The sequence below is a fragment of the Humulus lupulus genome, chromosome 4 (assembly GCF_963169125.1).
Source record: "Humulus lupulus chromosome 4, drHumLupu1.1, whole genome shotgun sequence".
Classification (NCBI taxonomy): Eukaryota; Viridiplantae; Streptophyta; class Magnoliopsida; order Rosales; family Cannabaceae; genus Humulus; species Humulus lupulus.
Genome location: NC_084796.1, coordinates 70,248,099 through 70,261,856, shown reverse-complemented (window position 1 = coordinate 70,261,856; position 13,758 = coordinate 70,248,099). Strand labels below are relative to the sequence as shown.

At 36.8% G+C, this 13,758-nt stretch overlaps 1 long non-coding RNA gene across 3 annotated transcripts; it reads left to right on the top strand.

Annotated features, from left to right (window-relative positions):
* The first annotated feature begins 236 nt into the window (after nt 1-236).
* On the top strand, nt 237-2,281 carry LOC133830543 (uncharacterized). 3 transcript variants are annotated; one of them, XR_009892101.1, is made up of 3 exons: nt 237-483; nt 790-970; nt 2,035-2,281. It is a non-coding gene; the product is annotated as an uncharacterized LOC133830543 (long non-coding RNA). The 3 variants fall into 3 exon arrangements; XR_009892102.1 differs by having other exon boundaries at nt 237-652; nt 2,038-2,281; XR_009892100.1 differs by lacking the exon at nt 2,035-2,281 and having other exon boundaries at nt 237-652; nt 790-1,079.
* Nucleotides 2,282-13,758: the final 11,477 nt, after the last annotated feature.

The following is a 13,758-nucleotide window of genomic DNA, read 5'->3' as shown; positions in this document are numbered from 1 at the left end:
AATATGTAACATATTTTGTAGTCTGTGTTTATTTTGTGTGCAAAATTTATCAGAATTTAATCACCATATAAAAATTATATTTCTAATGAAATAATAATAGAGCTACAAAATTTTATCAATAATAAGAAGTTGAGTGTACTTTTTAATTGTTTATTTTTATATGTAATTTTAAATAAATAATTATATATTTTTTAATAATTGAGATAAAACAAAATTATTTTAGTCAGCATAAACTGTTCACTCTTGGTATGGTCTAAAAAAAACGAAGAGGGAAAAGGCTGAGCTATCGAGTGGTTCGAGATAGACGGTGCCAAAATTTACCCTTACCACCAGCAATGACCGCCAGCAGCCCCGCCTCCTCCTCCACCCGCCGCTAGCACAGCTCCTTGTCCCAGCCTCGTCGAAAACCATAATCGCTCCATTGCTTCTGCCTCTCTGCTCTTTGTTGCCTTCGTTGTTCTCTACCACTGCCTTGCCACATTTGTAAGTCCATGGATTATTTTTCCTGTGAATCTCTTAGTCTACTCGCTAATCTCCACCACTTTGCATCCATGCTCTTCGCCTCTCTGCTTTCCACCTCCCTATCTCCATGCTCTCCGCATCTCTACTCTGCGTTGCCCTCTTTGTATTCTGCCTCTGCCTCGCCCAATTTGTTAGTCCATTGATTAATTTTCTTGTGATCTTTTGGGCCTTTTCCAACAGATATTTTAAGGCCATAAATTTTATTTTTTCTTGTTTTCTGCTTCGAACCATTCTTATGTTTATCTTTGCTAATTTTTTTTTCTGTAGATGGTGTTGTTATTAGTGGTGGATTGCAAATTTTGATGGTGGATTGAAGTGGCTTGGTGGACTATACTGGCTTGGTAGATTGCTGGTTGAGGTTATATTCATGATATTGTGTGATGAGAATCCCCAATTCTGAAGGATTAATGATGACTTGTAATTATTGAGGCAATTTTTGTGTCTTTGAGTATGCTTTCGATCATATATTTGATCTTATTTTGTGATTTAATATTCTGTGTTTGAGTACATTTTTGGATCAGTTCTATCATATAATTTATGCTTCTTATGTATTTTAATTGATTTTTAGTTCTAGTTATCTTTGATGTCTGGGTTTGTCCCATTTTAAGTTGAGTTTTAGTACTAATTGTGTGGCCGCATACATATTCAAGTTATTTCCTTTTTTTTTTATTAGATTTTAGGAATTTTATAAGAAGATTTTGAAGGTTAGTTGTTTATAATATATTTTGTATGCTTTTTATTTATTTATTTATTTGATTTGGTTTAAAATAAATGTGTGTTCTATGTCTAATCTTCCTTGTTTATAATGAAAAATGTGAATTTTTAAATAGGGTTATATATTATCTTGTAAATTTGTGTCTTCAGTTCATTGATTGCCTTTTGCCTGCTTCCTGTTTTTTTTTTTTTTAAATGTAACTGCCTCCTAGTTTTAGTAATGTTAGTTTTAATTTTATTTCAGTTTAGTACATGTACTGCCTCTTGCCTTCCCTGGTTTCAGTAATGCTAGTTTTAGTTTTAGTTCACTTCATAGGTTGTTGCTTGTTTTCCATTACATAATTGTAATAGGTATATAAACTTGTGTCTTTTTTATTTGTCCTTTTGCCTATGATGTTAGAATGATTAATATGATTATTTTATGCTGGCGATTATGGTATTTGTCGTGCCTATTATTGTTGGCATATCAAGTATTATAAATGCCCATAACAGATCATACTTGTAATATTTTGAAATCCTAATGATGATCACTTATTGGGAGATATACTCAAGACATAACAACATCTTGCCAACGCCTCTAGTACATCCATTAGATCAAAGATTTCCTATCCTAGTTCTTACGGAAGCAGTTCAAGTCATCATGGGTCCTAGGGTTTTCCTTAATCTTTTTTGTGTTGTTTTTACTATTGTTTTTTTACATGTTCTTATTCTAATTCATGTTACAATTATTTGAAGTAATGTTTATTTGTATGGTTTTTAAAGGTTTGATCTAAGTGCATTGAAACTTATGCTTCATAGCAGCGTTGAGAGCAGCTTCACAGTAGCAGTGGCGGCATCAGGAGCTTTCTTCACAGCAACAACGGCGGGCGGGCGGGCCTTCGATGACGGGTAGCTAGCAGCACTGGTGGAGCTCCTTGCAACGTCGACGTGACCCCAACGGCAGGAAGAGGCTTGTTATTTTTTTTCTCGTTTCTTTGATAAATGACATTTTCATGTATTGAATTCTTCAATAATCATTCTATTCAATGTTTGTTTTTGCACATAATCTGAATTTTTTTATAGATTAAACTTTAGTTTAAATTAAATGTTAAAGTTGAAGTATAACATCTAACTTTTTTTTGTGATGTTGATATTAATGTTTAGGCTAATATTTCGATCAAGGTTTAAAAAAGTGTTTCTAAGCCTCAAGGCGTTTTCTTTTTGTGAGGCGAAACGTAAGCCTTGAAGTGCATTGAGGCATAAGCCTCAAATTTCTAATTGAAAATATATTTAGATACATAAAACCCAAACATAGCATAAAATGTCTCATAAAACTCAACATAAAATTGTCTAAAATTATAATTTAAAGATAAAAGTTTTGTTTCTAGAGCTAGAATCCTAGATTCAAGTTATCCTAGAACAAACTTGAGTAGTAGATGGTGAAAGTGATTTAGAAATCATCTTCCAACTCATCATTGCTTAAAGGATCTTTTGAGGAATCGTCATATTGTACATTCCTCTCATCATCACCATCTTCATTATCACCATTAATATCATCCCATTCACCTTCATCCTAGCCTATTACCCTCTTTATTTTCCCTAAAATAGAAAAAATAATTAAAAATAAGTCAACAACTAATTATCATAGCCCAAATTAAGATAAAAAGTAGAGTTTACGAAACTGCTCTTGAACAAGATTCCGGAGCAATTCTATTGTTTTGGTTCAATTGAGTCAATATCGATCCTCTAAGATTAGCTATAAGATCCTCATCATTTGGCCTTTGTAAATCTCCAACATTTTCACCTTCATCAACAACCCATTCATCATCTGATGGCATCTCATCAATCAACAACGCATCACCCTCATTTGATTGAGATTTGAAATTCAAATGTCTATCTTTCATTCTTTATTTAAACATTATATATACCAAAGAATGCATTCATAGGGTAGTCAACCGATTTCTCTTTTTTTATGAACTTGATTGAAAGGGCTCCAATTTCGCTCACATCCCGATGGTGAGCAAGTAAGACCCAATACTTTAATTGCAATCTTTTGTAACTCTGGAGTGCCATCCCCAAATTGAATCGACCATTCCACTAAAATTTTTAATTAAAAGAAATATTATTTTAGTATAATTCTAATAAACTTATAAGTATTAGAAATAGAGTTTGCGGCCATGTCCTCTTAATATCCTCAATTATAACATCATTAGTCTTTAGCTCTTCTTTCAATGTCCAAGTCATAAGCTCATACATACTAGGAAGCTTCAATCCCCAACCATAATTACCAATAGAACGACACATGTTAATGAAAGAATGACTAATGACTATTGGCCAAATTAAAAGGTAGGACATTCTCATAGAAACATATCCCAATGTCCATAAAAACTTTATTACGCATTTCCTTTTCATTTTTTTTGTTTACACTTGTTTGTTCAGCGACTATCCTATCTTTAAAATCCCCATCATCACCACCCACGTTCTCCATAAATCAATCCATTGGCCCTCGTACACCTCTACTAGATGTGGGAGCATTTTGTGGGAATTCTTTCTTAAAATAAGATCCCGTCTCAACCATTTCTTCAAATTTCATTTGTGAAATATGTTTTTTCAATGAACCTTGTTTCAAGTCCTCAATAAATTCAATCTTAACTTCATCGGGTACTTCCCTACATGGTGCACCATTCTTCCTAGTATGTGGAAGGTGATCTTTCAATCTCTTAACACCTCCCTTGATAATCTTTTTGCAATATTTGCATTTAAGATAAACATAATTTTTTTATTCCCTTCTACTCCCACATCAACCCCATCTTCAAGAGAGATGAACACACGACAAGATGTATACACATTGAGTTTAGAATTTGGTCTTTTGTAGTTTGTTAGCTTGAATTAATATGTGGTATCTTGTTTCCTGGTTTGCCTTGCTATACTCGATGACCACTAAAATCATTTGAGGGAAGTAAGAGAGTTAACAAAGATGGACCTTTTAGAGGAATGCGAGATCTTGTTGTGCACAATTTACTTCATTGTTGTTAATTGCAAGAGGTATGTATGCTCCCTTATTTATTTTTTACTTTTATTATACAAATGTTAAAGGAGTTTGAATATCTTAAATATTTATCCATAATGAAGTAGGTTTTGAGAGTAAAATTGTATGCTGCGGTGATAATAGAAGGTTGAGAACTTGCGTGTTTTAGTGAGTAGCATTTGAGAAATTTGTTTGTGTGCTGCGACGATATAAGAAAGAAACTTATTGTGTGTTGTTTGAATTGTTTGACTTGTTGTTGACAGATAGTTAAGTTCCTATTTTAAGGGAAATGCATTGTTGTCCAAATGTACACATTTTCTACTCTTCTTGCATTTCACTTTGTTTAATTAAACTTGTGCCCATTTTATACTTGTATGTATTATTATGTCTTTGTTTGGAACTTGCTCGAGCATATGTTGTTGCACCATAATACAGTAATTGGTTTTTGGACAATAAAGAACTAAGATTCCAAGTGATGTTATTAAACAAGATGGGTTTTTTGGGTTTTTCGTTTTTTTTAATTGATTGATATTTTAAATTAACCTTTAACTTGATATTTTTGTTGCTGGATTTTGATTATGTTTTTTCACTTGTAATATTTTTTTTATCTTTAAAGGTTTAGTTTTATGACTTGCAAATTTTTAGGAGAGGAGTTGGGGAAGATGATCAGTGAAAATTGATAGTGGGCATTAATAAATGTATGAACATGTAATATATAATAAATGTATTGATAATGGGCAGGTCATTTTCTAAGTGGGAAATAAGCATAATTTGAGATGCGAATATTTCAGACTTTTAAGCATTTGATAAATGATATTGTATAACTCTATCTCTATAAATATATTTACGAGTAAAGATCATAGAGACACCGCTTTGCTTAAACAAGGTCTTTTCGGATGAGTATACTAGCCTATCCAACCTTTTGTTCATTTCATTTAATGTTAGGTGTTGAAATATTCTAGTCTCCATTTCCAAAATATATATAAATATATATATATATATATGTATATATCTCTTTGAATATTGTATGACTATGAACATAGAACTCTTTTGTCAGGTCTTGAGAAGAAATGGCTTTTGAATATTTAATGAGATGTGATCATTTTTTTAAATATTAATGCATGCTTAATCAAATATGGTCTCCACTATGCACAATAATAAATTAATGCTAGAAAATAGGGAATGATGGAGTGATTATGGAGAATACTATATTTCTATAATCATGTGGTAAGACAACCTTAACCCTACCAAAATGAAAAAATAGTAATTATTTACACTAATTGATTGTACTTTTTCTTTTTCCATAGACAATTGTATTATTATTATTATTATTATATATCATGACGATTATAAGCATTAATTCCTGATAGTATGGCACATTATTTATATTCCTTATTGAGTAACATTATTTTATTAGATAAAAAATGAAATGAAATAGTTAACTGCAACGAGAATAAATTGATTTTTTGTCCTTTGTTCTTCTGAAGCATTTGTACTATGCTTTATTTTGTGGCTGATTTGAGAATTTTAATAAATTGTTATAGAGGTTTGTTGACACAGTTTTTCACAAACATTGTCTTAAGAAAATAATAAGGTTGATTAGTGCTTAATAATAAACTGAAATAAGAAATAAACTCTCAAAGACAGATCTTTTTACGTGGTTCAGTAGTTAAAATCCACCCAGTCCACGAGTCTATATTATTACTATTTCTCTCTCTTTATTTTGGCAGAGTTTCAGTATTACAGAATAATCGTCTTTTCCTGTCCAATATTCCCAGTATTTATGGAGAAATTCTATAAACAGGTTCGGGTAACCACGTGAGTCAATAACAGATTTATATATTTATTACATTTAATATAAGCTATTCCCATTTATATTAGGATATGATCTAATCACGAAATAAATTGTCTCCTAATATTTGGGACATTAAATATTATAGGCTGGCCATAAATGATCGTATAAAAGTACCCGAGTCTTTGGGGATTCGTGGGTATGCAATATATTCGAATTACCACGAACTGGATATCTCTCCGAGCTCGTACTTCAGTAGCCATTTGAATATCATGAGCTCGTGCTTCAGATCCTTCATGTTTGTAGCTCAGGTTAAACCCAGGACGCTTGACATCACTCATGCCCTGGTGAAACCGGAGTTGCTTACGTGGATAATAAACAGACATCATTTTCTTCGTCATTTCTCCGCATATTTATTTGCCATCTGTACCCAAGCTGAGTGAAGGACTAATGTTGAAATTAGGGTACAACATTTGCCCCCCAAGTCCCTACTCGTGGTTCATGACGTCACATTCTGACCTACACAGTAGAGACTTTTAGACTTCTGCTTTATTAAACCATGCCTGCCCATTACTCGAGTATTGGACACGTGGTATACCGCAATTGGCGTCTGTTCAGGTTTTCAAGCTCTGCAATAATTGTCTTGTCACTTTTTTGCCGCCGTTTTGTCTTTTCAACCCTGGCCTTTAGATCTTGTGGTAACCAAATTGGATGGTTCAAATTAGCTTATACCATTTACGTATAAATAGGGGAAACACTTTTCATATTTTACCACCTTTCATTTGAAAACTTTCTTATATTTTCTTCACTTCCGATCCCTCTTCTTTCTCAGTAAACCCAGAAACCGTTCATTGTGCTTAGTTGTCCGGAGGTCTACCCAGTTATCCAGAGGTCTTCCAGGAACTTTTCCTTACAAAGCTTATTTCCCTTCTGTTGAAGAATACACTGTAAGTGCCTTGTCTATTGATTTTGAAGAAACCTTTTCTTTTTTTTAATGGTCTTTTTTTTTTTCTTTTTATGCCCATTAGCACTTCACCATAGTCCTTATTAGGTTGTTCTCCAAATGTTTTTGGCACATAGGCTTCAACTTAGGTTTACTAAGTAGGTCTTAAAGTATCTCTAGAACTATGATATTCATAAAACTGGATAATTTCTGGGTAAACCTGGGTACTTTCTGGGTAACCTGGATAATTTCTTTTTAATGGTCTATTTTTTTTTTCTTTTTATGCCCATCAACACTTCACCGTAGTCCTTATTAGGTTGCTCTCCAAATGTTTTTGCCACATAGGCTTCAACTTAGGTTTATTAAGTAGGTCTTAAAGTATCTCTAGAACTATGATATTCATAAAACTGGATAATTTCTGGGTAAACCGGGGTAATTTATGGCGAATTTTAGGAAATACCCATTCGGGATATAGAAGGTGAAAAGTTTTTAGGGTTCGAAACCAAGTTGCTTAAAGGTCACACTTCTCGGGTGGTTTTGCACTAAACCACCCCCCAAGGGAAGTAGTGGTTTGACACTCTGACACGCGAATCCCTAAATATCAAGGGTTTGTTAGAAAATTGAGACGCGTAATCTAGGATAGCGCGTGGCATCACGCAACGGGCTGAGATTAACTCAGCTCGGATATCGGAGACAACATTTCCCTTCGTACTTCCGTGCCAAAAAAACACTTAGGTCACCAACTAAGTAACTCATCATTCTTGTTCGTTAGGCGATCTGACGGCTCCCATGTAGAACGCACCCAGCTCGTCTGCCTAGAAAACAAACAAAGGGAAAGAGATTGCCTCAGAATCTCCCATTCCTCACTTCGGCCCAGTGGTGGAGAGGGAAGTTATGGTTGACCCCAATGCTTTCTTCGAGGCGGAGACAATCGCTTCCAAGATTATGACCCAAGGAAGAAGGGTCAACAAAATTATGCTGAGACATAACATTGAGGTCGGGACTGGAGTCCTTATTGCCCGACCTGCGTTCGAAGGGGAACAGAGCTGCCCCCCTCTCCAGAACGAATTCGCGGCCTGGAGTGATGAACATTTGAAGGCGAGGGCCTTCCTTCCCCTGGACCGATACTTCGAGTAAGTGCGTTTTTAGGTAGAGGAATGCCTGCTCTCACTCCTCAGTCCATTCAAATTTCTTGTTTCCTCTAAGCAAGTTGTAGAACGGCAAGCACTTGTCAGTGGATTTTGAAATAAAGCAGTTTAGGGCTGCCACCTTTCCAGTCAGACTCTGAACTTCTTTATGCAACCTAGGTGATGGCATTTCCAACAATGATCTAATTTTATCAGGGTTCGCCTCTATCCCCCTTGTATTGACTATAAATCCCAAAAAATTTCCCAATGCCACTCCGAAAGTACACTTCTAGGGATTCAGTGTCATATTATACATCCTCAAGATCTCAAAACATAAATTCAGATCGGATACATGGTTATCGACCATCTTGGATTTGACTAGCATATCGTCGACATACACTTCCATATTTTTCCCAATCTGACCAACAAACATTTTGTTGACTAACCGTTGGTAGGTAGCTTGGGCATTCTATAGCCCGAAGGGCATAACATTATAACAATATACATTAGTTGGAGTCATAAATCTAGTATGCTCTTGGTCTGCAGGATTCATCGGGATCTGGTTATATCCAGAATACACATCCCTGAAAGACATGAGCTCGTGTCCTGCGGTGGCATCTACCAATTGATCAATCCTCAGCAGTGGAAAGTAATCGTTATGACAAGCTTTGTTCAGGTCGGAGAAATCGATGCAGGTCCTCCACTTTCCATTTGGCTTCGGATCCAACACATGATTCGCGACCCTGATCGGGTATTTTGCTTCACGAATAAACCGACACTTTAATAGTCGAACTACTTCTTCCTCCAGTGTTTTAGCTCGGACTGTTCCCAAACGTCTCTGTTTTTGGGATTTTGCAGGCATGCTTTTGTCCAAGTTTAGAGTGTGCATAATCACACTCGGGCTTATTCCCACCATGTCTTCATGCGACCAGGAAAAAACATCTAGATTCCATTGTAAAAATTTAACCAACTCCTTTTTCCTTTCATCACCAAGATTTTTCCCCATCTTAATGACTCTTGAAGTGTCTTTTGGATCTATGTTTACTTCCTCGAGCTCCTCAATAGCTTGGAGCTCTGATCTGTCCTCGCCCATTCGTGGGTTGATATCATCACTTGGGGCGACATCACTATCCTTTGTTTCTTGAGGTTCTTCTGTCCCGCAAGCAACTTCCACTTCCTAGGACTCCTTACCTCCGTCACTTATGGCCATTGCTTGCTGCTCGGGTTGTGATTTTCCCTTTATAGAAATGCTATAGCATTCCATGGCAGCAAGTTGATCGCCTCTAACGGTGCATATTCCCGTAGATGAGGGGAATTTGATTACTAGATGGCGGATAGAGGTTATGGCTTCAAACGCCATCAACGCAGGTCGGCCCAAAATTGCATTGTACGCGGCTGGACAATCGATGACCACGAACTCAAGCAACTTTGAGACAGTTCGTGGACATTCACCCAATGTTACCACTAATTTGATCGTTCCGATGGCAGCCGACCCTTCACCAGAAAACCCATACAGAATCATTGAGGTCTCCTTTAGCTTGGTTACAGACAATCCCACTTTTTCTAAGGTGGTCCTAAAAAGTAAATTTACAGAGCTCCCGTTGTCTACTAATGTTCTCCGAACTCTCCGGTTGGCGAGCTAAACAGTTATGACCAGAGGATCATTATGTGGGAACTGGACATGGCTGGCATCTTCCTCTGTAAAAATGATTAGTTGTTTCTCCAATCATTGTTGCTTTGATAACCGTTGTTCCAGGACGAACTCCACTCCGTTATGGGACTTCAGTTCGTTGATGTTCCTCTTCTGGGCATCTCTGCTCATGCCTGCCAGATGAGGTCCTCCCGAAATGGTGGCTATATCTCCTCCTATTATCAAAGGAGGATTGTCTTGATTCACTTTAGCTCCGAATTGATTCATTGGAGCCTCAAGAGCTGACGGAGGATTTTGTCCAGCGGGCTGACTAGGAGTCGCTCGATTCCAGGCGTACTGGGCCAAAGTTCCCGCCTTGATGAGAGTCTCGATCTCATCCTTTAGCTGTCTACAGTCATCGGTATAATGACCGATATCATTGTGGAATTGGAAAAACTTCGAAGGATCTTTCTTCGCTCTTTGGTTTTTTAGCGGTTCTAGCTTCTTTCATGGAAGTTGAGTAGAATTAGCTAAGAAGATGCGCTCTCTAGTATCCGTGAGATTGGTATATGTTGTTTAGACTGGTTTAAATTTCTTCACAGACTTGTTTTTCTTTGTTTTGCTCTGGTCGCCTTCACCATTTCCCTTTCTCTTATTATTTCCCCCTTGGTTACTCTGGGCAACTATTTGAGACGTAGCTGCAACATCTGTTATCGCTCCAATGGGCTGGACAGGGACTTGGCTGGTTCCTGTGACAGAAGCTCACACCTCTTCCAGGTTAACCCATCTTTGAGCTCGTGTCAAGAACTCGTCAACAATATTAACTCCTTTCCTCTCTAACTCTTGCCACAGGTCACCTCCAACAAGAATTCCCATCCTCATTGCCATGAGCTTGGAGCTTTCATTGGCATCTCTAGCTCACGTAGCGACATTGGCAAACCTACTTAGATATGCTTTCAACGGTTCACTGGGTTGCTGCTTTACATTAGCCAATGAGTCAGCCTTAATCTGAGCCGCCTGGGAAGCCCTGAATGTTCTCTTAAAATCAGTGGAAAAACTCTTCCACAAGCTGATTTAATGCCTCTTGTATTGTTTGAACCATTGTCTGGCTGACCCAATCAGAGTCGAGGGGAATATAAGGCACCTTAGATCAGGCCCGACGTTGTGGGCCATCATTATGGTGTGGAACATCCCCAAGTGATCAGACGGATCCCCATCTCCATCAAAACTTTTACAAATGTGGCATTCGGAAACCCACTGGATATGCGGTCGCCCCAATATTTGGGGCAAAAAGCTCGAGCTCATCCTCTGAGTCACACTCATCTTTCTCTTTCTCAGATAGAAGCTTCTTCATTAGCTCCTTCATCTGGGCTAGCCTTTTGAGGGGTTTGTCCCTGGTCCCTAGGTTATTATGGGGTTGTTCAACAGCTCCTATCTTATTGTACGCGTTTGGCGGGTTGTTGTCCCTCCAAGTTCGGGCTTGGTTTTGTGGGACATTCTCGTTATCACGTACTTCGGAAGGACCTCCCTCTTGACGAGTGTAACTTACTCCTTCATCACGAATGGAAGTTCTTCTTTGTGAATTTAGACAATCACGTAGATTAGGCTATGGATCATATCGAGGGCTTTGAGCCGAACTTAGATGATTCCTTAGATCGCCCTCGGACCTACCACTTCGACGAATTTCAGTCCAATAACTTCCATTTGTGAAGCTCACAGCTCGTGGTTGAGGCCTAGGATCCGGATTTTCACGTGTCCGTGGAACATAGGTACGAGCAAATGGAGGAGGATTTCTTCTACTGTCTCCATAAGCAAGAATGTCCCGTGTAGGACGAGGCGACGTCGGAAGTCTTATGGGTGACGGGGGATGCCTAATTGGCGAGGCAATCCTTGTCCCATCAGGGCGAACTAAATTAGCACGCCTTTGTTCTGCCCCATCATTTCTAGCTCTCTACACCTGACGATCCGATCATGACGTAGGAGGGTTGGCTGGAACATTTTGCCTCTGTGAACCTATTCCAGCCCCTCCTCGTGGATTGCTATGGGTATTCTCAGGCGCGTGCGACGGAGGCACCGAACTTGGGGTTGCGGTTCTAACCGATCGACTGATGTGTTGATGACCCCTATGAGGGCCACTAGGATGGGCATTTTGGCGATCTCACGCTGTTAGCACAGAACTTGGCGTGGCAGTTCTGACTGACCGACTCGGTTTGGATCGGTTATTCTTGTGGGACTTATGAGACCCACTTTGCCTCTTTCCGACATTAACGTCCTCAATTTGCCTGTTTGCCTTAGCAAGATGGCTTCTTAACTACATAATTAATCAATTGCCCATAACTATCACATAATTATTTTCTTGCCCTATAAAATTAATTATTTGTAATTAAGTCCTTTTTACAAATCTTTCTTTTGACATCCTTACCCCTGACAGTGTAGGCAGAGGTGATCTGGGGACCATGGACCTATGATACAAAGCTCTAATAAACCAGATTATTAGCCAAACTATTTAATATAATAATCTTATTTATTAGTTTCATGATTACTCCATTATAAATATGAAATTGCACTCTAAGTATTTATAGAATTATATGTACAAAGTTTTCTCTTCTAGTCCATTGATATAATCAATAAATGTAGTTCGATCCTCCATTTATTGGTTCTTTAATTAGAGATGGTCAAGATTATCGTTTTACCCTTCTAAGTACCTATTGATCGTTAAGTACCATAAGCTCACTAGATTTGAGCTCCATAACTATTCAGTTCCAGAATTAACCCTTAACGGAACCAATATTCGATCCGCTAGGAAAGTATGGATTCAATTATTGTAAATCATGTTCCTAGCCATTCATGAAATTGAATCTCCAAAACAAAAGTCACTAGCCTCATGAAATCTTAACGAGTGAATCAAAAGATTCAATCAACACAAACACGAGTTCATGAATATTCAGGATTTACACTGATCTACAAATGATCATCTATTATTATAAGAATCAAATCTTTATGTCAAACAGTAATTTTATAAAGATAATTAAGTCTTATCGGTCCAGACATATATAATATCCATTATATACATCACCTTTACTAAGATGTCTATCTACATCAATAATCCGAATTTAGATCACTTGCATCACGTATGCTTAGTAAACCGCACTAGCAACAATTCATTAAAGATTCCTTACTAATATGATACTAACTATTTTATTTATTATATATGATCTTAATTCTCTCGTACTAATACATGATCATATTCTCATGAATGAATAATGAATTTTCATTATGTTATCATATAATTAATTCAAACAATAAATATAATATTCAAATATATAATAAAATTGTTCTTTTTATTTAATTCAATAAAATGTCTTTACATGCTTTTAGGGCATTAATCCTATAATCGCCAACCCTGGAGAAGTTGAAGATGAGGGTTGGATTATCACGAGTCAAGAATCCGCTCGTAAAGAATAAGTGTTCAACGCCCAAAATGTGACTACACTAAGCGATAGTTGTAGTAAGATCGGGCGGTCGATCCACAAGGAGGTAACCTAAAATCAAAAGGTTAGTAGAAAATAACACAAAAAGTTAGTAACAAGAAGTAAATAAAATTGTAAATAGAAAGAAGTTTGAGATTTTGGTATTGTATTTTTTTGATGAAATGATAAAGTGAGATAGGTGAGATAAATGTAAGATGTAATCAAGAGTTTGAGAAATGGAAAGGTTTCAAGAATCATCCATATGCTTGCTTAGTTACTTGGTTACTTGATTTACAAAAATACACAAGTAAATAGTTCACATCCCAACATTTACTTGGAAAATCTAACATTAAAGTCCATATTCTTTTCTAACAAAAGTTCATTTGAGTTATAAAGTTCTTTACTTTAAAAGCACAAAGTTAATCTTATGAAAAATCTAAAAATGACAAAATACCCAAGGGCAATAATGCAATAGAAGATTAGACATAAAATTATGTATCAATATCACTTTTGCTAATTAGAAGCACATAGAAAGAGCATGACTAATCCTATA